The sequence below is a fragment of the Mirounga leonina genome, unplaced genomic scaffold, assembly GCF_011800145.1.
Source record: "Mirounga leonina isolate KUSES-001 unplaced genomic scaffold, KU_Mleo_1.0 Mir_93, whole genome shotgun sequence".
In the NCBI taxonomy this organism is placed as follows: domain Eukaryota; kingdom Metazoa; phylum Chordata; class Mammalia; order Carnivora; family Phocidae; genus Mirounga; species Mirounga leonina.
In genome coordinates this window covers 14096033-14118743 of record NW_023270854.1, presented here as the reverse complement: position 1 = coordinate 14118743, position 22711 = coordinate 14096033, and the positions used below count along the sequence as shown (strand labels likewise).

The window sequence follows — 22711 nt, the reverse complement described above, 5'->3', positions numbered from 1 at the left end:
TTTGAAATTCTCAGAAAAGTTTTTTTTAGAACATTCTAACACCTTGCAGGTGATCTTGTTTGTTCCACGAATAACAAGTTCTCCCATTTCTTTGTAAGTAGAACTAGCTAAATAAAGGAAGCCCCGGTCTCCACCATTTCAATTACCACAAAATTCTAATTAGAGCAATCCACAGAAATGGGAAATCTCAATCTTCAGGTTTTAACTGCTAACGACACAACAATGATATAAAGAAGAAATGAGAAAGTTTGTAAGCATCTGTGCTTTGAACAGGAAACCACGACAGTTGACAATGTCATCAGGATTCACTATAAGCATTTGTATTTTCTGGTGGAGACTTCTGCGTGGATCCTGTTCACTCTGAATTTAATCCATGAAAGAAGAAAAAAAGATGGGCAAGTCTTATCAACCCAAAGTAGGCCTCACCATATACCTTGTCATATCATTTCTTTCCACTGCTCCTAAACCTTGCCCTGTCTGGGAAAGAAATCATTTGGAAATGCGGAAATATTGTTTTACTGGACCCACGTCTGACTCTAATCCCCTGCTTTTAGGATTATAAAGAGGCTGGAGTGGAGGTGGGGCTCAGAGCTCAGCGAGAAGCCTTCGGTAGCCAAATGTCACTGCAGCCAGGACATGGCCTATGCACTCCAAAGAGAAACAGGCTTTACGGATCAGTGTCTGAGGATGGGGTTTATTATTACAAATATGCTCATGGGTGGCATTTTTAAAGATCTCCATGTCATACATTTCCTCTGCTTGTCTCCCACACCGCTTTTTTCCTACTAAGTGACCTCATCTGCTCGGGCTTTCTTCTACCCAAGGAGAAAAGTGTGCAGCGCTCCCTTTCGTGTTCCCAGGGTCAGTCCCCTCACCCCTTGGCTCTTCACAGCCGGCCTGCTTCCCCTCCAGGAAAGACTCCCCAGCCCGCCATCTGCACCGCTCCAGAGTCCAGCCAGGGTCTGTGTCTCGGCCAACGATGACCCCAACCCCACTCCCTTTAGGTTTTGCTTCAGGATGTCACTGTTCTTTCTCTCCCTTTTTTTCTTTTTTAAGGATGTGGAAAGAAGAGTTCCTTTAAGGTTAACCAAGAAGGAAAAAGGACCAGAGTCCTATTTTCCTGACAGCATGTTTGTAGACCTCACTTCTTCAGATCCAAGAAAAAGAAAAGTGAAGCCAAAGGGGCCCAGCTCCATCCAAGGCAAAACGATCCAGTTTAAATTGAGTGCTTCCGGTCTGCCTGCATTCACACCTCCTGCCCTGGTTTTGGTGCTCAAGTCAGTCCTCCCACCACCCCATCCCCAAGTCTTAGTGGGGCCAATCTGTCTGGATAATGTTACAACCTGTGGTCTTCTGCACATTCCCTCCATCAGACCCGCCCACACCCCATCTGCACCTGCTTCCCAGCAGGGCTGGCAGATACTTGATCCAAGCGATTAGCTACAACACCCTTATGGAGGTGATTGTGTTTCCCTTCACAAGGGCGCTCACATTTTAGCAAAAGATTCAGGGACATAAAACCCAAAAGGAAAAGGAACTAATTTATAATGAATTGTCTATGTACCAGCTTCAGACCCCAGACACATCATTTAATTTCTCTGGGCCTGCCTCTGGTTCCCACCTCAGACGGCTGTTCCGATAATTAAGTAAGCTAACATATACATAATACTTAAAACAGCACCTGACGCCTTGCAAGGGCTCCACCACGCATCAGTTTTATTAACCTTCACCATGACCTTCTGAAATAAGTACTACTGGTCTCATCTTAAATGAAGACACAGAATGACTTGCTCAGGATCATAAAACTGATGAATTAGCAGAGTAGGGATATAGCCCTCAGTCTACCAAGTGACCACAATCCCTGCTGTTTTCAACACAACACAAGGAATGACTGGTAAGACCATGGACACTCTGCAGACCTGTGGGGTGAGATCCCATGGAAGGGGTCCTGTGGTGTGCTGATGGTGGACTATTAGAAGGAAGGCAGCTGGGGTGAGCGTGGAATGATTGCTGGAGCGTGACCAGAGTTGAACAGCATGGTGTATGTATCCTGTCGGGGCTAACTCAAGGTCCACCTCTGAACCACAGACCTTGGTCTACCCATTCGCCTCCTTTAGGCTCTGCTTTTCCTGACGATAAAATGGGACATAAAATTTACTTGGGACACTGCAAGCTCCTGACCCCGGAGTTGTTCATGGCAGAAGAGAAAACCTCTTGTGGGGAAACTCCAGAAAGGGAGTAAGCCCTACAGTCAGGAGGGCAGCAAACCTGGGAATGTAAGTAACTTCCAATGTGAGAAATCGAGGTTTCACTAACAGGCTAGAGATGAATAATGCTTACTTAGGGAAAAAAAAAACAAAACAAAACTGCCAGAGCAAAAATATTACTAATGACCTTGATAGTATCTGGTTAAAAATTCTGAATTAAGTCTGCATGGTGTAATTTTTAATCTCCAAAATATTCCTGAAAATTCACCTATTTCCATTATAGGTTACAAATCCATAATTAGGCCTCTTTCCTTTCTGGCTTGTTCTACATTTGAAAAGCATTCACTGTTCCACTGAAGTGGACATCCTTCAAAATAACCTCATTATTCTAGACTTGCACAATTATGTCACAGATATAATTACTACCATCATGATTCCACTGGCTATTTGTTGCACCATAATTTCCAGATGAATTTCTGGTGTAGAAATAAAATAGCCACAATAAGATAATTAATTACAACTCTATTATGACTACAGCACAGAGTGACCGAAATTAAAACTCTGAAAGCTTCAGTATTTCATTTTTAACATCATGTTCATCTTTGTGGCCAGCAAATAATTACTATAAAGATGCTTATTGTTAGTATATTTTGTTTCTAATAGCATTGCTTTCTTGGTATTGGTACTTTTCCATAACTTCTACTGCAAAGTTTTGAAAGACCACTATATCATGATGGTCTGAGTAGCAGTGCTACTACTAATCAGATTCAGGGTTTTCTTGTTTGTTTGTTTGGTTTGGGGTTTTTTTTTTTAAAGATTTTATTTATTTATTTGAGAGAGAGAGAGACAGCACGCCGAGCGAGAGTGAGAGAGCACAAGCAGAGGGAGAAGCAGACTCGCCACTGAGCAGGGAGCCCGACTCGGGGTTTGGTCCCAGGACCCTGGGATCATGACCTGGGCCTAAGGCAGATGCTTAACTGACTGAGCCACCCAGATGCCCCCAGATTCAGGGTTTGTATGCTCCTTTTGCCCCTTGGGAGCATAATCTTAACCTTAACCAAGCTACCGAATTTCTTTGGGTCTCAGTTTGCTCATCCAAAAAAAAAAATGGGGCTTAAAACAGAACCTACTCCTAAATCATTGTGATAATTAGGTGGGGTAACTTATATAGAGCTTCACAAAATGCTTTGGATTTAGTTACTGCCAAGTAAAGTTAGCAATTACTTCTTTAACTTGTAAATTCAATTCAAAGGTATTCAATATTTAAAATTTTACTCAAGGGGCGCCTGGTTGGCCCAGTAGGTGGAGCATGTGACTCTTGATCTCAGGGTCATGAGTTTGAGCCTCACATTGGGCGTAGAGCCTACTTCAAAAAAATAATAAAATAAAATTTTACTTAAAATGTTGTCACCTCCATTTGCTTCTTTTTCTGCTAATGTACTAAACTTACTATCCAACAGTCAGTTACGAACATCAGTCCACCTGACACATTCTCTGAAGGAACAGAATAAGGTTCCTTTCCAGAACCCAAAGAAAGCAGACTCGTTTTCTGAGACAATGGAACCAGCTAGAACAAAGCACGGGGCAGCTGATTCAAACTAATCGGCGCTGATGATACTAGAGTTTTTGAGGCTGAGGGGGGGCAGAGACTGCATTGGTAAACAACCTCACAAAAGGAAAATGAAAGCCTCTCCCATCTTCAAAGTATTTCCTAATCTATCTAAACGAGTAGTTTATTCTGTGTATTTGTGACCATTCCTCACACCATACTAAGTGAATTTGTCTGATTAATTTAATTTCAGACATATAAAAACTAATTTCAGGCCTCTACTACTGTTTTTTTTTGTTTTTGTTTTTTTTTAAAGATTTTATTTATTTATTTGAGAGAGAGAGAGAATGAGAGACAGCACGAGAGGGAAGGGGATCAGAAGGAGAAGCAGACCCCCCGCCGAGCAGGGAGCCCGATGCGGGACTCGATCCCGGGACTCCAGGATCATGACCTGAGCTGAAGGCAGTCGCTTAACCGACTGAGCCACCCAGGCGCCCCTCTACTACTGTTTTACCTCTTTGGGGCTCCAACTATATTTTGGTTCCTGAAAACCTACCCCCAACTTCTTACATGAAACCCAAAGGCCGAACTACAGGGCACTTTGCCCCAATACTATCCCCTTGCTGCTAGTTTCATAGCACGTTAACTGACCAGAGAGAAGAATCAATCAAGATACCCAACATGTCTTTGGAAGAGCGAACCAACATACTTCCCATTGCCAATACGAGACTCGGCTACCAAGATGCTATGCCCCCCAAAAGAAAACTTCCTGATGATACAGCCCTTAACCAACGAGTAGCATGAAGATACCACATCCAAGATAATGTGGGGGATATACAAGTGTTAGATCACTACAGTCTTTGAGGAGATTAAGAGCCAGTTAGAGATAGAAGATAACCAGTCCCAACAACATTTACTGGTGAAAAGAAAAAAAAAAAAAATAAGCCAGGTCCCTAGATGCAAAGATGCATAAGGTAGGCACAGCCCTCAACCAAGCCACATCCATCATCACTCAGCAGCCGGCCACCCCGGGGCCCCACGCTAGGTCTGCAAGATGGAGGAGGCAGCGAAGATCCCTTTCCCCTGCAATCATCAGTGATTCAGAGATGGGCCTTGGGCACGGTACCAGAGAAAGAGTTAGGATTTGAACTGAGGGGTGGAGGAAGAAAAAAAAAGGCAGGCATCCTCAAGGAGGCCATAGGAAGAAGGCAGACCAGCCTGAGCATGCCCAGGGGCTTAGTGAGGTAGAAACACCATGGCCAGTTCGGGTGAGCAGAGCATCGTCCCACCAGATTCCCAATATTCCAGGCAGGGCCCCCTAGGGAACCCTCTTCATGCACGGTCTGCAAAATATCTCAAATGTCTTAAATCTAGGAGAAATCATAATCAATCTGGGGAGAATAAATATAAATTTAGCTCCACTATAACATGAAGTCACACATTACCTTTTAGTTTTCAGTACATGCAAGTGTCCTATGTTCCGGGAAACAAATGTGTTTTCCTCATTCCTGCCTCCCTTTCGATCTATGTCCTTTCGCAGAAAGCTCTCAGAGGCTCTCTCTCCCCTCCTTGGCAACATGATTCAACCTCAGACTCACAATGGCCGTCTGGATGTGGATACAGCTCTGTCCTCTCTTCCGAATGCCATTTCCAAAGAGAACTCTTGATTTCTTCCAAATCTGGCCTTTTCCACGTCATTTTATATTTGTTACTGTTATTCACCCTGTAACCCAGACATGAAAACCCGTTTATCTCCCACCTCTCATTCCACTGGTCTCCAAAATTCCACTAATTTTGTCTCTGAAATGTCTCTTGCATTCATGCATCCTTTCTATTCCTGTGGCCTGCCTCCTGGGGTGCAGGTCTTCACTACATCTTCTCTGGACCCCAACTGGTCTCCCCACCTTTGTCCTTTCCCATCCATATTGACTGCTGCCAGATTAAGCTCCCAAAAGCACAGCTTCCTACCCACATGCTCCCAACCCCCAAACCATCAACGACTTCCTACCAAATAAATCCCAAGGCCCCCTTCCCACCAGCTATTCTAATCCTTTTCCTCCCAGTCCGGCTTGCCGACTCGCACTGTAGTCATAAAGCATTGTTTGTTGTCCGGCAGACAAGATCCACCCTTCCCTAGCACCTTGTTGCTGCTGGAATGCCACTCCCCTGCCCACGTGGCCAGATTACTCCCTCCGCTCCAAGAGCATGGCCGAATGCTACTTCTTGCATGAAGCCATCTTAAATCCTTTAGCAGGAAGTAATCTCTCCCCTCCGAATTCTAGTACCACTTCATCCACTACCAGCTGGCATGTGAGTTCCTTGTGTGCATGTGTTCTTACTCCTACCGACGTGACCTCCTAAAGGAGCAGCTCTGTAGGAAAAAAATCAAACCACCGTGCTAAGTTAGTACTTCCTTAGGAGGAAGCATTGTGCCAAGAGTTATGGAAGATCCACGAGCATCAGTTGACAACTAAATTGGAAAATTATGCTCAAACAATGCAAAAATAAAGCAATAATATCAGTAACTCTTTTTAACCATCATATACAGATGTTCACTGAATTCATGAAAATATAGAACATCTCAGAGAAAAGGAGTCTCCTGAACAGAACGAAGAATCTGAGGCAGCATACTGATAGATCATAGCCTCAACTCTGGAGCCATTTGGGGCTGAGTTCTAATCCAAGCTCTGGCATTTACTCACTTTGTGACCTTGAGCAAGTCATTTGGCCTCAAGTTCTTATAGAGACAAATTAAAAAGGAGATATTAAAAGTACCTTCCCCTTCAGACTGTAGTGAGAATTATGCACGCACTATGCAAAAACACTTAGAGCCTGGCATATAACTAGTCCTATCCATGTTCGCTAGTCTTATTATGGTGCAAATGTTCTATATGGGGGGAAAAAACCACAAGAATCACCTATTTGGTAGTTAAGATGCCTAGCAGGATTTTTACTAGAAAGGAAGACTTTACCATCTTAAAATCGTCAATCCACATTGGCTCGACATCCTGACTGGTAGGGTCTCTGGCTGACTGACAGGTAGGGTGAAATTCACCAGGGGTGGATCTTGTACCACGGACGGAATGCCGTGTAAACAGAGCGGGCACCGCGGCCACTGAATCAGACCCAAAGCCTTCAGCCGTCGAAGGGCTCACCCGCAAACAACCCCGCTGTTGTCGTCCAGGTGGGGGCCAAATGAAACCGTGGGACTTACGCATTTTGGTCCGTGGCTCTGTGTAGAGACAACGACAGATACAATTAATTGCTGCACAAGAAATCCAGAACTAGGCGCTGAATTTGGTCTGATAAGCAAGGTTTCAGGGTCAGATTTTTAAAGGACACTAATCCACAGCATCCAGCAGGACTATGCAAATAGGAGTCTGTTTCAAGGCCCATCACATCATACGGTGACTTATTAATTACTGGTGTGGGGAACAGTTGTGACTGTAGGGTATCAACATCTGTCATCCCCCCCCCAAAATGTTAAAACACATTATACATAAATTGCCACAAATAAACAACCTGAGCCTGGACCACGGGCGCATACTCCCACACAGTGAAGTGAAACCTGCCAGGACATTTGATGTTTTATTACTTTTTACTAAAATTATTTATAGCTCAAAAGTGCTTGTTAGTCACATGTCAGAATTACCAGAGTGGTGGAATCACAAATTCACATTTCTCCTCACCTTAGTTTCTGACAAAATCTAGAAATTAACAGAGTTATAGCACTAAGGCTGATGCCTCACGAGAACAAACAAAAATATCTATCCCTTTCTCCGTGGTTGGAAGATCTGTTTTTACTTATGACCTGGAATCCTGCTACAGCTGCTTCAGTGAGATCTCTTTATCCAAATGTCAGGGAAGGGAGGCAGGGGAGACTGACGGCCAGAAAAAATACCCCCAAATCTCACGGGCCTAAAGTCACACATGGTTTAACCTCTTCTTCACGCTGCATTCCAGTTCTGCTTGGTGAGGGAGGTTCTGCTCTACACAGTCATTCAGGCTTCTCCCGTCCTGTGGCTCCATCATAGCCCAGGGCTTCACAGTTCGCCCCCCGCCACCCCCCTGCAGCTGGTCAGCAGACCAGAAAGAGAGCAAATGTGGAAAAGGCACTCCCACTCTTAGCTGCCTCTCATTCCCACACACATGCCATTGGTGAAAATCGGTCACATGCCCCACCCACCCCCACACATGGAAAGTGGTCTAGTACAGTGGTTGTCAGCGGGAGGCAACTGTGACTCCCAGGAGACACTGGCAATGTCGGGGGACATCTTCACTTGTCACAACGAGGCAACCGGCATCTAGTGGGTACGGTCCAGGCATACTACCAAACACCCCACAGCGCACAGGTCAGTCTCCCCACAACAAAGAATCATCCAGTCTCAAATGTCACCAATGCTGAGATTCTGGTAAGCATCTAGCCACTCACCACCATCATATGACCTGTCAATGCTCAGGTCTACCGCCATTTGTCACAAAGATACCCTCTAATCCATCCCAAGGAATCCATATTTGAAGTTTGTTCATTCATTCCCTCGTTCGTTCCTCCATCCACTCGTCCAGACTCCTGAACAAGACAAGATCCCTGCACTCAGAGAATTCTCAAGTGGAGCAGGGCGGCAACCACATACAGAACCATCACACACAGAGGGAAGTGGGATCAAGAAAGAACAACTGGAAGGAACACTAATTCTTCCAGAGAGAGTTGGAGGAGGATCCATACGCAGATGGACTGGGAAGGAAGTCTTGAAGCGCAGACGTACAGCTTTCCAACAGAACAAGGTGTTTTTGTGGGAAGGGGGACAAGGAAGACAGGAAGAAATGGCATCCCAGGAAGAGGGAACTACATGAACAAAGGAATGGCCATATGAAAGGATAGGACTGGGCGCCTGGGTGGCTCAGTTGGCTAAGCGACTGCCTTCGGCCCAGGTCATGATCCTGGAGTCCCGGGATCGAGTCCCGCATCGGGCTCCCTGCTCGGCGGGGAGTCTGCTTCTCCCTCTGACCCTCCTCCCTCTCATGCTCTCTGTCTCTCATTCTCTCTGTCTCAAATAAATAAATAAAATCTTTAAAAAAAAAAAAGAAAAGAAAGGATAGGACTTCTTCCCCTTTTGGAATGGGGCAAAACAGTAACTAGGGGAGGAGGGTCCACCCACAAAACAGCCATTGTAAGAGGTACTTTTTTGTTCAAACAATATTTTTTAGTAGTGTATTCATGATAGTCATAAGCGCCCGACTACACACACTGGCTTTCAGTCAGGTGGCCCTTCAAGAAACAATCTCCATCACCCAACTACATAGAAATGTGTTAGCACAGGGCAAAGCTCAGATAATCGTCGGAAATCTCACTGCAAATTTCCCAGCAGAACTCATCACTGGCGCTTTCAAACCATTCGGCCTCAAAGTCAGCATCAAACTGATTCAGGGAGATGCGGACCAAAATCATCCATCTTTGTTCCCAGAGACAGAAGAGTGCAGGAGTCAGATCACTTCCTGAGTTATATGACACCGAACCCGTTTTTTTAAAAAGGAGTTACTGCTTTTTTCAATCCCGAATCCCAGCCTTGGATGTGGCTCCCAGGCTGGGGTTAAGAGCACAGACCGCACAGGCTCATATCCCGGGGCTCTGGCATAAACTCGCCGTGTGACCTTGGGCAAGTCCCCTAACTTTTCAGGATCCACTGCCTCTCAGATAACATGCTTAAAGCAGTTAGCCCTGAGCCTGAAGCATATAATACACATTATCTGTTATCTCTGTACTAGAGTTATCTCCCCCATTCCCCCCAGAAATACACTGTGGAATCCAACACAGTTTGGGAAGGAAAACATCTGATAAGCTTCCATGTCATTTTGTAAAACATGCATTATTAATAACAACGTCAATTTTGCTTCGGGCAAGATGCTTTTAATTAGGAAGTCAATACCACCGTGTAAACAACAGTTGTTCTTAATGTTGAAGCTAAAATTGAGTCTAAAAAATACCACCCTCCTACACCATTATTTACCCCATTATTCGCTTAACTCACTTTTCCTCCCTCAAACTGTTGCCCCTCTCTCTTTTTCTCATTTTCGCCGTGATCTGCTCTGGGGAAACAAAGTGTATTTAGCTGTTAAGTACTATAGATTATATCGAACGACACCAGTCACCTAGCACTAAAAAGCCTCATAAAAGGAAGGAATTTGTTTCTTCACAAGTCGGAGTCTCAAAGGAGAAGTTAAACCCAGGGAAGTGGACTCCAGAACCCAGAGGAGCGTCAGCCCGTGCCGAGCGGCCTCCTCCGCCGCCCCACTTCTGGGGTGTCCTAGGTGATCACACGGGAAGCCCCAGTCACCTTTACTTACAGTGGCCACAGAGTCTAATGGAGCTGCCCTTTGCAGTAAGCCAAGGACAAGGAACAAAATGAACACCAAGGCGACCAGACGACCGAGGCTGACTCCCATTTACACTTCAAAATTGATTATCACTGCCCTCCTAATTTACAAGGAATTCTAAATGGTCTGGACAGCATCTTTTTTTCAATTTCCATTCCAGACTGGCCTTGATTCCAGAGAATGTTATTTTAAGGAGCTCATTAAAGACAGGGTTTGGCACCTCCACGGACAGGTTCCACAAATAAGATGTAGTAAATCTGGGGTAAAACCTCACATATTCTTTTTAACTTCTTGGTGAAGACATTTTTTCTTGCAAATCAAAGAACTTCTTGTTGGGAAGAATGACTGCCCTAAGATCCAATTCTCAAACACCTCGTTTATTATTTTAACATAAACTCAAGGTGTGTGAACGACTCATTTTGGATAGCTCTGATTCTGCTGTTGGGGAAAAAATAAAATAAACGTGTGATTCTGTAAAAAAACACAAAAAACAAAAACCAAAAACACCCCACTAACTCTTTCAACTAATATTTAGTATTTGTGTGTAGAAATAAGGGCAATTTATAAAGTGAATTCTGCTTGTCCCCCCTTCCCTAGACAAACCATTTACCTTTTCCTCAGGTGAAGCAACAGGCCCTGAAGAAATCTGGCTTATCAGGAACCGAAATGAGTATTTCTCAGTGTGCATGGTGATTACCCAGGAATCTGAGTTGAAAGAGTGACGTAAATGTCTAGCAATTGCCCCCAAGTGCTATGTGCATGGGGTTTGCAGAACTAGCAAACTAATTACTGTTTCTGGCAATTTGCTGCAGGTCCTAACATCCCCAGATAAATAGTTACACTTCCCAAAAAGAACGAGAACACAAAGGGTTATCGTTGGAGGCATCAGCTGAAGACCAGAAAAATCTGTGGCTTATCCCAGGGCCTTATCAGTTGCCATCAACCCCATGTGTTAGTAATGGAGATTCAGAAAGAGGGAATGCAGGCCAATTGGAGCCCTTTGCCAGGTATCTCCACTCAGTAGTATGGAGCTAGGCCTGCTTCCCTTCCCAACCCCCACTTGGAATGAACAGACTCATCGGGAAATCGCGCCCTTAACTCGAGGAAGAAAGCACTGGGCAGTGTGTACACAAGCACTTGATCACACAACCGTTATGTTCACAACATGTGCACGTTCCAGAAGCATCCTAGCTGCAAACAAAAGACAAGGCAACGCATCAGCCGGTGTCACGTGGTTCCACCAAGAAAGACAACAACAACAACAACAAAACGGTCAAGAAAAGCCTAAGCTGATACACAAATACACTCCAGATAGCAGCAAAACAAGGAACCCAGAACAGATAGAGGGCCATGCGTTTCCAAGGTAGCCACCCAAGGGCCCAGCCTGAAATCCTGCAACGATCAGCAACCCAGCCCTGAACTGGAACCCAGATCTCAAAGTTATTCCTCAAGATTAAATTCCACCATTCCTTCAACAAGTATCTACTGAATGTCTACTGTGTACCAAACCCCGTACAAAATCCCTTCCAGGCACAGCAAATACTATGGCTTAAGGAGAATTTTTAAAAGATCCCGCCAATTTTACAGTCCTATTGTATAGTCTAGTGGCCTTTCTTGCCTGTGCTCAAGAGACCTCTTCTTTAATAAAAAGAACAACAAACAATAATAAAGATCCTATTCCAAAAAGCATACTCATAAAAAAAAGGATTGACAAAGCCAGGCTCATCCAGCCCTGTTCTCTCCTGCCTCTTTTCTGAGGATGGCTGCCTATCCAGCCATGTGAAATGTCCACAAAGGCTGCCTCAGGGGGCCAAAAAAACAATCCCAGAACAAGGACAGGACCCCTGAGTAGGGTAACCAACTGATGCTAGGTTTCCTGGGACCGTTCTGGTTTTAAGACAGAAAGTCCCTCCACCCAGGTATCCTCTTAGTCCTCCTGGACATGCTGAGTCAGTGGGTCATCCTACCCCCCAAGAAACCAGACCCTGGAAACCAGATGCTTGCCTAGCCTGGGAGGAGGGAGGCCACAGGAAAAAGGAGGCTGGTGCTCTTGAAGGAAGGCCTGATTGCTTGCAGCCTGTCCCAGAGCCTCTCAGCTTCCTCCAGCTTCCTCCTGAGAAGGCCTATCATCTTAAACTCCACACCATTCAAGCAAAGCTTTACAAAGACTCTTCAGTGACAAGACTCCGATGACATGACATACAAAGGAAATCCTCATAAAAATGCCAAAGGCCGTAGTTCTTTGGATGTGGTTATCTTCCTGGCTAGTTAAAGAGCTTCTTCAGAGTAGAGCACAACTATCCATCCCGAGATTTCCAGATTTCAACACCACAACTGGTGGATGGCAGATGCTGAATAAAAGGGACATTAATAATAGCCACCACAATGCAGCATTTACAATGCACAGGGCAACATGTTAAGCACCTTCTGTAAAGATCTGACTTACTCTCAAATAACTCAGTGAGGCTGTCCTCCATTTTCCAGGTGAAGAAACCAAAGCTCAGTCAGACCTTATTTACTCAAGGTCATTACGGCAGAGCCAACACTTGAACCCAAACCCATCTTGCTTCAAAAATTCCAGGTTTTTAATCACTCAACTGAATTAGGATCAAGTAAGACGGGTATGTATGGTAACAGATCAAGAATTGACAGAGAAGAGTATCAGATACATTTCTTTTATTCTGTCCCCTTTCAGCTTTGCCACCGCAAAAAAAAAAAAAAAAAAAAGGCAGAAAACCAAATTAATTACAAGTTAAGTTTGTACATTAAGCTAAGGCAAGGCAAGGGTTTTACTTAGAATTGTGCAGAATTGTGCCTAGTAAACAGCAGGCACAATTTAGTATATACAATTTAATATATACAATATACAATTTTATACCTAATACAGGGTTTGAGCCATTGGTTCTCAGTATTTCAAATGCTATTTTACCCATCACCAGAGGTGAATAGATGGATTCCTACCTTAGGTTTCTCAAGTGTTAAGATGATGGAGTAGGACCAGATGGACAAGTACTTACCCTGGATAAAGATGGCTCTCTACCTGGATGGTTGAATTAGCTATCACTCCCTTACAATGACCATGATCCTTATGTCGCATGCAACAAAGGGGCAAATTCTCCAGACGAGGTACAGAGATCTACCCACATTCTCTCCAACCACTTTTAACCTCATATTAACCTACAAGGAAGCAATTTACAAACCCACCCCAGAGCCATACAACTGGAAAAGAGTATCACACCAAATACTTTGTTTTTGAGACATTGAGCTCAGCTCCATTCATTAGCCCTCAAACTGAGAACATTATTTTGATGTTAACGTATCCGTGGCCATTTTCTCCAAGCAGCTAAACACATTTCCTCTTTCCTAATAACGCTATCCGTAATGATCAAGCATTCCAAGGGTTAGGGTTTCTATCCTGGGAACGAGTATTCCAAAATCAAAAGAGGTAGAGCAAACCAGATGTCTGTTGTTGTTCTGGAAGAAGCAGACAAACAGAAGATGAAAAACAGACTACCAATAACAATTCATCTTGTTAGAATGTTCACTTCCCAGCTACTGAAATGTGCACTGACGCCTGGCAACTCTAATTTGATTCAATACTTAATCATTATTAATGCAAGTAGGAGAAGCTCTTAAAAATAAGTTTCCCTCAGGGTGCCTGGGTGGTTCCATCAGTTGGGCATCCAGTTCTTGGTTTCAGCTCAGGTCATGGTCTTGGGGTCCTGGGATCGAGCCCTGTGTTGGGCTCTGCGCTCAGCAGGAAGTGTCCTTGTCCCTCTCCCTCTGCTCCTCCCCCACCCCCTCACGCTCGTGCTCTCTCTCTCAAATAAATAAATAAATAAAACCAGGGGGGGAAAAAGTTTCCTTCTTCTTAACTTCCTTTAAGTCCAAGGCCAAAAGCATCTATAATTCCTTTATCAGTAGGTCAAAATCATTTCTGTGCTGTCAAAGATTCATCGATGATTGAGTATTTATTGAGCCCTTATGTTGTACAAACACAGTGGGGAATACAAAATAGGTTCAAACCTCATCCGGTATTCATCTCTAAGGAGCCTGCAAGAGATACGAGATCTTGCTGGTTTCAGTCCCTACATCCACCAGCTCCAAGGCCCCCTTGGAGGAAACTGGATCCCTCACCCTCTCCCCCAGCTGAGCAGTGACTGGAAAAGTCCCATTCACATCCTGGGACATCTCTTCAGTATATCATCCTTTATCTGAACTCACTTGAGTGGGTTTCTGTTCTTTGCAATTAAAAAGAAAGAAAAAGACGGGCGCCTGGGTGGCTCAGTCGATTAAGCATCTGCCCTCCGCTCAGGTCATGATCCCAGGGTCCTGGGATCGAGCCCCGAGTCCCATCGTGGCAGGGGGCTCCCTGCTTAGTGGGGAGTCTGCTTCTCCTGCCCCTCCCCCCTGCTCGTGCTCTCTCTCTCTGGATCTCTCTCACTCTCTCTCAAATAAAAAAGAAGAAAGAAAGAAAGAAAGAAAGAAAGAAAGAAAGAAAGAAAGAAAGAAAGAAAGAAAGAAAGAAAGAAAGAAAGAGAGACCACTCAATCTTGGGTGATAATACAAGACCATCTATGATAAGTGCCCTTTGTAGAATGAATGAATGTTGAACAAAATGAGAGATGAAGGTAATTTTACCAGAGAACTCTGGAGGAGTGAAGGATTGCTATGGGCTAAAGTGACAAAGTTAAATTTTTTAGAAGAGTTATAAGAGCCAAGTCACACCTTGACTGACAGAATATAGGGAGAGGACATCGTAGGCCACAGAATATTCCAGAATTTTAAACAGGCTATGCAAAGCATTTCTGGGGACTTTTGGGTTCACCCTCCAGTGTTTTAAAGTCAGGCAGAGCAAAAGTCAGGGATAGACATGAAGTCTGGGTCTAGGTGGGAAAAACCTTAAAGGGAAGACTAAAAAATATGAACTTCATCCCCAAAAGACAGAAGCCACTGAGAAGTATTAAGCAAGGGAATGAACACTTACAATGGCCTACTGTCCCAAGGGTATCAGCATTTTGTCATATGGATTGGGGTGGGAAAGCCAGGAGGTAAGGGTACCCACTCTCACAGTCCAGAGAGAAATAAAGTCCTCAGGTGGGAGACGGCGGTGAGGAGAGACACTAAGGGAGATGGGAACTGTCACTAAGGAGGGACAGTTCATCTGTTAATCAGCAGAATCCCAATATTCATAAGAACGTTCCCTATTTCCACGGTATCTGTCAAAGCTTTTGCCAAAATCTCATCAATGACTGTAGAACCTCAGTGAGGAGTGTACTAAATGTGCTTTTCTGGATTTATAAACGGAAAGTGAGGCAGGAAAGCCACATTTCCTTGGGAGGTAGGTCGGAGGGACTAGAGAGAAAGCACGGGCACAGAACATGGCGCCCCAAGACCCCACTTCATCACGTCTTTGCCCCTCCCAGCCGCATTCGATCAATACCTTCCCTGCATGAAGTCTGGTAGCCCAGGAAGCCTGCGTGATGTCAGAATAAGTTTTAGCAGGCAGGATGTTTGCAGCGAGCTTTACGTATGCGAGGATGAACAAATCCAGTGGCAAATAAGACATCCTGCCCTACTCACGCCCTCCGCTCCCAGTAGATCACGAGGAGCCCCCACAATTCTACAAAAAATGTACTCCAGGCCTCAGCAGCCATAAAGGGCCTAGGCTGGAAAACCACAGGCTTCAAGGGCCACCCAAAGGAGAAACAAGTCACACACGCAGCTGCTGGCCTCAGGTCTTCATGACAGCAAGCCAACCAGGAATACAAAATCCTTAAACATAAAACGAGTACTTAATCCAAATGGTGATCTCAATCACTTAGGCGGACTCCTGGAACACCAGGCAGCGCACAAAGTCAGGAGGGAAGGAGCAGGAAAACCCACACCTTCCTCCCCTCCGGCTTTCTGGACATTTCGACAGCGCCTGGGGCCAGGCACCGCATTCACTCCACAAGTATCCTCTACCTGGTCAGCCAACTAATTATGAAATTAAGTGGTGGGCCCTCAGAGGCCAAACAAAACACAGAAATGTCTTTTGGGGCCTCCCAAATATATTTCGAGACTAGTCCCTCAGGGCATCATTTTCCCTCCTGCCCCGTCTGCGCCTCACCCTCAGCCCAACCCCACGCACCCCGATTCTTTCCTGGAGGTCGTGGACGGGCTATATTTGGCTCTCCCTGCCGGCTTCTCAGCCACTCATTTCCCACTTTCCCTCCCTTTGGGTGCAGTATTTTGTCACTGAGGGGAAGCAGAGGGCAGCCTCTGCATTCTTCGGCTAACACTGATGTCCCCTAGTCACTGTGACTCAGGGACCAGCTGTCATTTCACCGTATCACCTGTCTAGGGAGAGCTCTTTTTATAAAAATGACTTCAGCGAGCGAGGTGATTACTGAGCCAGAAGCAACACTATTTTGTTAAATTCCACACTTATGCCGAAGGTACTTCTCAGATCCTAAAAATTCTAATCCATGCACGCGTTTACCACAACATGAACAAAGATATTTGAGGAACCAGCACTTCCGACAGCAAAATCTCTCTACAGGCCACCAACTACTTAATCCGCTGCCCCTTGCAATGCCTATTCCTCAGCACCCAACTATTTTTAGGGACAATGCAACAAGGCAGGCTTTAAAACTTAACCACTCTCCTTGTCAACATGGTTGCTGATGGGGGCATGAATGTCCCAGAACTCTCTGGGTGTTCTGCTGGTCCCATGACCAGAAAACGTCACTCATCCAAAGTGCTTTTTCTAAACATCGGAGTAACGAGGGGGTGGCCCAAGGCCACCCTACACACACTCGGGCCCCCTCGATGTCTTCTCTGGGGCCCTGCAATCTTTGCTGTGGGAGGCCACCCCCTTTGCCACTCCTTTCTTACCCTAGGCTGTTCAAACAAACTCAGGAAGTCTTAGATAAGAGGCAGATGGTGAGGGAGAGAAAGTCTGTAAGTAACAGCTCTGTTACATAATGCTAAGCACAGAACCTCCTAGAACTAGCCCCAGAACCATCTCCCGGCCTATCACATCAGAATAAACAACTACACAAAACAGGCAACAAGAGAGAACATTATAATTTTTTTTATTTGATGGTCAGTGTACCATCGTATTAGCAAATATAATACCAACACATCAGTAAATACCATGTGCGGGTAGGACTGGATTCTTCAAGATAGTGATCATTCATTCTTTCAAGTGATACTTGTGTAACACCCAGTGTCTACAAAGCATGAGCCAGCCTCACAGGAAGACACTTTGTAACCTCATCTGGGCCACATTACCTGTGGAAGTCATTAGTGATCACTCACCTCTATCCATTTCCCCCTTTTTCAGGACAAGAAATACTGAATTGTGGTTTCAGTGGGGTCCTAGCACTTTCTGGCCAAAGCAATGTAAGTCACTTCTGGGCCCAATCATGTCATTAATACAGCAAGATCCTCTAGTTTCCATTCCAGTGCTGCACACTCAAGATCACACCTCCATCAGTTTGGGTCTTCGGGTGACTGCGACAAGCAGGGCCTACCTGCTGACCACGCCGGGCACACAGCACGGGAAAGAAAGAAACTGTGTTTAGCCACTGAGATCTGGAGGTGATTTCTTACTGCAGCATAACCTAACCTAAACTGCCAATAACATCACTGCTTTAAAAAAGAGAGAAACCTGCAAAAGTTCCTGTCCCCCATCTGTTTTCTAAATCAGATAATACCCAAAAAGCAGAGTTTGTTTCAAAATTCAAGTAATTCTTTCCAATGTAGATGGTGCAGACAGGATAGACAGGTTCAAGCAACAATGAGGGGGATAAGGAATGAAACAGAATGACCTTTCAACAACAGTGAAATCTAAACATTCGTGTGGAATTCAGCTGCAGAGTTTAAAGCCTATGAAGAAAAGGTCACCTTCTGACAACAGGTCCAGTCACTTAGGAAGTAGTGATCTCCCCACTGAAAGAGGCATTCAATGACCATATGCTCCTCCCTCAGAAGTCCAGTACCACCCTTTGTTCCTCTCTCTCTGGCTTCCATTGAACTTAATTAGAATCAGGTCTTCCATAAGCTCCCCGAAGGTGGTTCATCTTTATGTCTCCAGACAGCACCCCCCCCACCCCTTGGCATTTTTCACAGAACCTATTATTTATCAGGTGCTTGATAAACATCTGCTGAATGACTTAAAGGAACATTGTAGAAAGGACTTGGGCACTGGAGGCAAAGGTTGGTCTAATAACCCTTCTAGGGCCCCCCCGACCCACAGCTAAACACACTACTGCAGACCTCTGGGGGTGGGGAGCCTCCACCTAAAAAAAAAACAAAATAAGCATCAATACAACACTTTATTATGATTTATTCCTGCACACCGTTTAAAACCACAGTGAAACCGAACACTGCACTGTGGCTATCTTTGTTCTTGAACGTGCATTTACATGTGCAGGCAGCCGTTTTCCCATGTGGAATTTTGCGTGTGAGGTATTTATTTTTTCTATTAAAAAAAAAACCACACCCTTTGTTTCTATTGCATTATTACACTCCTTATTATCCCATCACGTGGCTTTTCCTCTTGCAGGAACACAGCACACACCCTGCGTTATTGCTGACATAAAAATTACTTGTCAGAATCCCTCTGTCCTAGCACCATCACAAATCTGATCTTCCCGAAGTGGTGGCCTTTGTTCGAGCCGGGACCCGATACCTCCTTTACTTCTCCCGGTGATTCCTGGATGCTCCAAGGAGAAGGATACATGCCAGTGTCACTTAGGTTTTCTTAAAGTCACCTTTCAGAACTACCCTAGAGGTGAAAGACAAATCCTTCAAGTTCTTAAATTTTAATTTTTCAAGGGATGGCGGGGGGGTGGGGGGGCGGGGGGAGGGCGGGGAATGGTGTGGGAGAATCTGCCACAGACCCTGCGCAGCTGTTGCTGCAGGAGCACCAGGAGCCTCGGGCCCTCAGCAATGCCTTCTTCCTACAAGATGAACCTTGAGTCCACCTCCATAACCATTGTTATTTTCTGCTCCTCGTGCAGGATGCCAGGACTCTGCCCTCTAGGAGACAATGCCAATGCCAATGCCAAGGTGATCTGACACGTCTGAAGGTGACATTTTCATTGAGCCCCGTCCAGAGAACCCCAGATTTCGTTAGGTTGACATCAAAACAGAACTATCCTTGGAAAGAAAGGAACAGGCCAGAGTTTTTGGAAAAGAACCAACAACCTAAAGATAAAATGCAGCCTGAGAGCCTAATAGTTCATAGCTACATAAATGGAAACTTAACCAAAGCACCGTTTCTCTGTTCTCTTTCTGCTCCCCCAACTGCCCTCTGTTCCACCTCCCAGGAACTTACTGCTGGCATGTCCCTCCTGATATTGCAAACACTATTAAATGAAGGCTTGCAGGAGGGACATTATTTCGTAAGGTTACTACATTTGACCAATGCCCTAATTGAGCACTGGTCAAATTTACAATCGGCCTTACAATGATACCTTTTCAACAAGCGATATCCATGAACAGACTGAAGCCAAAATATATTACTACAGATAAGAAAGCAGGCATCTATCCAAACCCCACGTTCAGATACAATTGCCTATGTACAGAATACATCAAAATTCCCATCAATGGAAACCCGGTGGAATTGATTCAACCCCAAAGGCGCCCTGCCCTCAACGACTTCTTCAAAGGAAGGTTTCAAGTCATTTGCAATTTCTTTCTCAGAACCAGGAGTTATCAGCAGCCCCCCGCGGCTCTTCCACACAGACAGGAAAGGAATGGTGTGATGCAGAAACCACCCAAACAGCCCCGTGCAAACACTGTTGGCCCAAACGACCCAGGCGGCTACCCAGACTGCTGGGGGTTACCTGAATCTGTCACCGAGTCCCTTTCACCCCCTTCTGTGTGATGACATCAAGTGGAAATGGTACGCGTTTGGGAGGCAAGAGGCTGACAAGCGGGAAGCACAACTGAGCCTGAGCTTTGTTCAGCCTGCAGTGAAATACACGCGGGAAGCGTGAGACTCGCGTAGCAGAGAAAGAAATCCAAGCACCCTCCCCGGCCGGCGGCGGTGAAGTGGGTGCGCGGGGAGGTGGAGGGAGGCGGCGGAGGTGTGGAGAGCCGGCCGGCCGGCCGCGGAGGGGGCGTAACGCTGCCCAATTGTCTCTATAGGATAAATAACCCCCTCCCCCCACGCCGCTGCAGTCTCCCCCGCCCCCAAGTTCTCCTCGGGTGGTAGAGCTTCCACCAGCAACTCTATGTAACCCCTTAGAAAGAAAGAAACACCAGAAGGCGTAGAATAATATTTCGGGGCAAAGACACACTAGCAAAATATACTAGTAAACCGGGTTATCAGGGAATGCGGGGCGCCGGGTCACCCGCCCCGACAGACACACCAGCGCTGCGTTCGCGAGCATCCTCTCCCTCGCCCCTGTCCGCCACCTCCTCAAGTCCATGTCACTGTTTTGCCGATTTCTCCACTCTTTCCAAAACCGTGCAGCGCTCCCCCCGCCCCACCCCCACCCTAGGCGGGATCGGGGACCGCCGCCTCGCGTGCAGCGTCCCACGCGTCCAGCCGGCTTTGTCCTGCCGCTGCCCTTCCAGAAGCAAGCGCCCCAGGCACGTGGGTCCGCACAAAAGACCCCCAGCATCTGGCCCGCCGCGGCTCCCTCTCCTCCCGAGAGGGGTCCCGGGGCCGCGGAGTGGCGCGCGAGGGCAACTTCTGGGGGTGGGGACCTTGCCCGACAAGGGGCGTGCTAGGGGACCGTCCCGCGTGCGTGCGGGGTTGGGGCGCAGCTGGGGCGCGCGCGCACGTGCACCCTCCGGGGTGCGCGCGGCGCGGGCGCGGGCGCGAGACGCGCTCCCTCGGACTGGAGCTCCAGGGGGCATCCGAGGACTCCGCGGAGCCGCCGACAGCGCCGCCCCCCCGCCCCAGCCGCCAGCCCAACTCCGCCGGCGCTCCGGAGAAACGCAACTCCAGGGAGCCCCCTTCCCCAGCGCCCCGGGACCGCCCCGCTGTGCCCCGCACCCCCCTCCCCGGGACCCCCGCGGCCCGCCACCCCCATCCGCTGCCCAAAAGGAGCCCCCAACACACCAGGCGGCGGCTCCCCTTCGCTGCTTCCCTGGCTCCGGGCTCGGCCGCCGTGGGGGCGAAGGCATCCCACCCTTCGCGCCCCTCTCGCCGCCCCCGACCCGGGAGGAGCAGAGCAGAGAAACAAACCGAAAGTCACCGACCTCTCATTGCAACGGGCTCGGGCGCTCCCTACAGAGGCGGCGGCGGCGGCAGCATCGCGGGGTGGTCCCGGCGCGCCCGCCACCCGCTCGGCCAGACGCGCGCGGCGGGCTGCGGGGCGGGCGCGGGGAGCGCGGCGTCGGCGCCTGCAGCCCCGGCTCCCGGCTCGGTCCTTCGGGAGGCGCCCCACCTGCCCGCCGCCCTCGGCGCTCCCGGTCGGACACCGCCGCTAGGCGCTCGGCTCCAAGCGGGAGCTTTTTGTGTCACCGCCCAGACTAAGGCACCGGGGCGGGGTGGGGGCGGGAGGCCGGGCTCCGCTCCCCGCGGCACCGCCCCTCCCCGGCGGCTCCACCTCCTCCACCCCCCCCGCCCCCCCAACGGCGGCTCGTCCTGGACGTCCGTCTGTTGGTCCGGAATCGCACACCCAGCCCCCGAGGGAGGAGCTGCCCACCCTGGTCCGCGCGCTCCCTAGGCCGTGCCCCAAGTGCCCAACCTGGGCCGGACCTCGATACTGTCTCTGCACCGCGCGCTGGTCGGGGCGGGGGTGGGGACCTGAGCGGCGATCAGGTGTGAGACCGGGCCGCGTTCAGCCGGCAGGAGGGCAGGGCTGGGGTGGGGGCCGAGGCTGGTGGGGACCAGCGTGCGGCTCGCGACCGGGGGACCGAGCCAGGGAGTTGATGTCGCGTTTCCAGAAACTGCCCTGGCACCCGCGTCGCCGCAGATACTTTTTGGCTGCCCCTGAAAGTTCACGTAATCCAAGCAGGGAGCGGTCCTGCTTTTGTGAAGGGGAGGACGCTTCCAAAGAAGCCCGAATGGATACCCCCCACCTGGCTCCATGGGAGGGGGTGCGGGGGGGGGAGGGTAGAGAAGAGGGAGGTGCAAATCCTGAGGATTCTGTGGCAGGTGCGCACCACCGCGGCCCACCTTATTCTCCACCTTGAAACCTAACTTCTACCTTAGGGAACATGCTTAGAATGACTAGTTACTCCAAGAAAATGTAAAGACATGGTCTCTTGCCTCTTGTGTTGACTGCAAAACTGGGGAATGGAGGAGAGGGGGTGGCTGGTAGAGGATGGTATCCATGCTCCTTGGTGCCTTTTTAAAGGATTTCTATGCAGAATGAAGATCCAGAACTCTATTCTATGACTCTGGTAAGGATAAGCCTACCCACTTGCCCAGAACGCCAGTCAAACAACAGAGAGCATGCAGCCTCCTGGCTGCTGGAGTGGAGCTGTTTTATGTTCTGCTGTCTTGTCCACAAAGAAAGAACTCCCATTCTAACCTCTCCCAATAGCTCACTGAAGTGCTTCTGCCAAGAAAATGAAAAGGAAACCCTGCAAACCATCGAGGGGGCTCTGAATGACCTACTAAAATTCA

General features: G+C 47.6%; 1 protein-coding gene across 1 annotated transcript in view; it reads right to left on the bottom strand.

Moving 5' to 3' along the window:
- Nucleotides 1–21389, bottom strand: part of RNF152 (ring finger protein 152) — a 73450-nt gene extending 52061 nt beyond the window's left edge. The window contains exon 1 of the mRNA XM_034996225.1: nt 21337–21389. The gene's annotated coding sequence lies outside the window, so the exon portion shown is untranslated. The remainder of the gene's footprint in view (nt 1–21336) is intronic.
- Between the last annotated feature and the right edge of the window lie 1322 nt (nt 21390–22711).